The sequence below is a fragment of the Acinonyx jubatus genome, chromosome D4, assembly GCF_027475565.1.
Source record: "Acinonyx jubatus isolate Ajub_Pintada_27869175 chromosome D4, VMU_Ajub_asm_v1.0, whole genome shotgun sequence".
Taxonomy (NCBI): Eukaryota; Metazoa; Chordata; class Mammalia; order Carnivora; family Felidae; genus Acinonyx; species Acinonyx jubatus.
The window spans coordinates 84,933,905-84,937,537 of NC_069391.1; the positions used below are offsets into that span (position 1 = coordinate 84,933,905).

At 45.1% G+C, this 3,633-nt stretch overlaps 1 pseudogene; it reads left to right on the forward strand.

The window, feature by feature from the left end:
* The first annotated feature begins 1,689 nt into the window (after positions 1–1,689).
* LOC106968180 (succinate dehydrogenase cytochrome b560 subunit, mitochondrial-like) lies at positions 1,690–2,631 on the forward strand (annotated as a pseudogene).
* Positions 2,632–3,633: the final 1,002 nt, after the last annotated feature.

A 3,633-nucleotide genomic window follows, 5' to 3' on the forward strand; every position in this document is an offset into this window, starting at 1 on the left:
AAGTAGAAGTGAAGCCTTTATTTTCTACAAGCCCCTCAGCACCTGGGGTCATGCTGGGTGCTGAACAAGGATTTGGGGCGTTACAACCACGGTGAAGAGCTCCGGTTCCCAGTCAGCCGAATGCAAATGCCAACCGCACCTCTTATCTGCTGTCTAGGGACTGTCCCCGGAGGCCGGCACAACAATTATCTATGCGCGTCACGACATGAAAGGAATTAGGAACCACTAAATGAGTTTCCTCGTCTCTAAAAGGGAGCTTGGCACTTAGCATGGCCCCAATTGGTTCACTGACTTCCTCCATCTTTTCCGCTAAGTGTTGAGTCTACCCGGACCTCAGTTTCGTCATCATTCTACGACGATGAAAAAAGGGAGTTAGACCAAATCACAGCCAGGGTTCTTTTTAACCCCGCAATGCTGCCACAATCACGGGTATTGAAGAGAAACCATCTTTCCACCGTGTTTAGGCGAACGTGTCAGAAATGCTTTTATCACCCACCCCCAATATAGGGGGCAGCAAACGGACAGCCAGGGCCAGCGTCCCCTGTACAATAGAGAGGGTCCACCATGAGTTTATAACCTCATAAGTGATTGACCAGAGGGTAAAAAAAAAAAAAATTTGAATTGTTACTAACTCTAGGACCAGCTAGGTTTCGTGACTACTCAGATCGTTCACGCATTCACTCACTGTTCTGCAGTGATGTATGGGCCTTTACGAAAGGCCAAATTACTTGGGCACCTGGTGGCTCAGTCAGTCAAGCGTCCGACTCTTGATTTCTACTCAAGTCATGATCTCAAAGCCTTAAGACTGAGCCCCGTGTCGGGCTCCGCGCTAGATGTGGAACCTGCTTAAGAGTCTCCTCTCCCTATTCCTCTGCCCCTCCCCTGCTCACGTGTGGGTGCTGTCCTTCACCCTCTCTAAAAAACAAGTCCAAATTCCTTGACCCGCTGATGCTTACAGTGGAGGAAGTAGTCAATAAACAAATAAACAATACAGAATATGGATGTACAAAGTACTGTGGGATAAATGAAACAGTGTGAGGGAGATGGGGAACGCCAGTAACACTAGATGGCTTCTCTGATGACATCTGAGTGGAGACTGAAGGTGGGTGACAGTCTTAGTGTCCCAGACAGTATCAGGGGAATAGGTTCCATGACAAATCTTAATGTCCACAGGATTAGCGCTTACAATTTAAAAGACACTAAGAAGAGGGGCGCCTGGGTGGCTCAGTTGGTTAAGCGTCCGACTCCTGATTTTGGCTCAGGTCATGATCTCACAGTTGGTGAGTTTGAGCCCCATGTCAGGCTCTGTGCTGATAGGGTGGAGCCTCCTTGGGATTCTTTCCCCTCTCTCTGCCCCTCCCCCGCTTACACTTTCTCTCTCTCAAAAGTTAATAGAACTTTTTTAAAAAGACCCTAAGAATACACATACACATTTCCTACATATGAGTAAAGTTTAAATAATACTAAAATAAAACAGGCGTTGAAACACCCACCACCCAGCTTGCTAAAAAATATTGGCCAGTAACTAAGAGAACCCTCACACCAGTCTTTCATGTTTACATTATTTTGCAAAAGAAGTTTTAAAGAAGAATGTTAGAGGGCAAGAGAGAAATAGTCAAGTTATATTGCTAAATGAAAGAGGCAGGTGAAAAGCAGCCTTTACAGCTTCTGTTCAGGCCAGAACCCAAGATGGCCACACTCTTGTTGAGAAACAATGGCGATCATTGCTTCCGTGCCTACTTTAGTCCTTGACTCTGTATCAGAAATGCTGTTCCTTTGGAAACCACAGCCAAAAAAAAAATAGATGGAGTGGTTCTGGAATAAGAGCACAGGATCAAACGGTCCTTTGTCTCCCCATATCACTTTCCCCAGCTGGTCTCTTCCCATGGTGATGCCTTACTCCCACAGCGGCCAGGACAATGGCCTTGTTTGCAGGGGTCTCTCTTTGGCTTATCAGCTCTTTTGCTGATATGAGTATCATTTGGAACTTGTGACGTCCCTGTGTCTGGGGAAGCACTGATACACACGGCCAAGTTCACATCCATTTTCCCTCTTATGCATCACACCTGGAATGAGATCAGACACCCGATGTGGGACCCAGAAAAAGACCTAAAGGTACCCCAACTATACAAGTCTGGAACCACTATCTTTTTTAAACATTATTTTAATGTTAATTTATTTTTGAGAGAGAGAGAGCAGGGGAAGGAGAGAGAGAGAGGGGGAGAGAGAGAATCTCAAGCAGTCTCTGTGCTGTTGGCGCAGAGTCCAGTTTGGGGCTTGAACGCACAAACCATGAGCTCATGACCTGAGCTGGAGTCAGACACCCAACGGACTGAGCCACCCAGCCGGCCCCAGAACGGAAGTCTCGATGACTGTGTTATGCTCTGTAGGACCGGCCGCTATGTAAAGAGCTGAAGATTCTAACATCTTCTCCTTGCAGATTATGGCACTGACCTGTCTCCTGCCTGTCCCTCTCATCTGCAGCTAGGGCAGAGCTCTCCTGGTCTGTGCAGACCTTTTGTGCTTGCGGATCCCCTTGAGGCTCAGCATCAGGAGAGTGCCTTCTAGAAGCCACAGTGGTGGATTAGGGCCCAGTTTTCCCCTTGCTTCTAAAGATGGTGATGGGGTTCAGACTGTGCCAAAATCAGGTACCTTGACATACTGAGTATTTTCTGCTGAAGAAATGTGAGAAACAGCCCTCACTACTAGTGAGGAAGATAGGAAGGCAGAAGCTTGCCCAGTACACATAACATGCAAATGGCAGGCGGAGGGCCATGACTTGACATTTGGCCGCCATCTTGCCAGGCATGCTGGCAAACATTTTCTTCTTTATCCCACCACACTAACCCTGTAGATTTGACACTCGTTATATCTAAGGAAGCCACCTGTTAGAAACGGGTTTTTGTTCCTCCCATGACACATATAGTCCAGGAATCAGCTTCATGGTTCTCTACCCTTGACCTGGGTGTTTGATAGTAAACATATGTAGAGTTTTTCTCTGAAGTTTTTCTCTGAAGTTGACTAGGTTGTATAGGTGGAGAACGATTCTGGAATCGTCGAGAGAGGTAAACTATGACTTTGGAAAAAACAAAGGAATACATATAAGGGATAAATTTGAACAAACATTTCCTGAATGATACAATAATAATTACGAATCATGGTTTTCTTTTACAAGCAAAATTATAATACACTAATATATCAATTGTAACATATAGTTTTGAAGGTAACGAGTGGAGTTAAATTGTTCTAAGGCCCATGTGTTATCTAGAAAGCAAGTACAAGTATTGACACTTTTTAAATCTTGACTCTCTGTATATAATAATGATAATATATAAAAGTGCCTGAGTGGCTCAGTTGGTTAAGTGTCTGTCTCTTGATTTCCACTCAGGTCATGATCTCGTGGTTCATGGGATCAAGCCCCACGTCAGGCTCTGTGCTGACAGTGCATACCCTGCTTGGGGTCCTCCCTCCCCCCTCTCTCTGCCCCTCCCCTGCTTTCTCTCTCTCTTCTCTCAAAATAAATAAGTAAACTTAAAACACCAAATAACGTATATTACATATCATATCATGTGCTATAATACATACTATTTCTTTCAAGAACCAATAAAAGAATAGCAAGAGAGTACATAACTT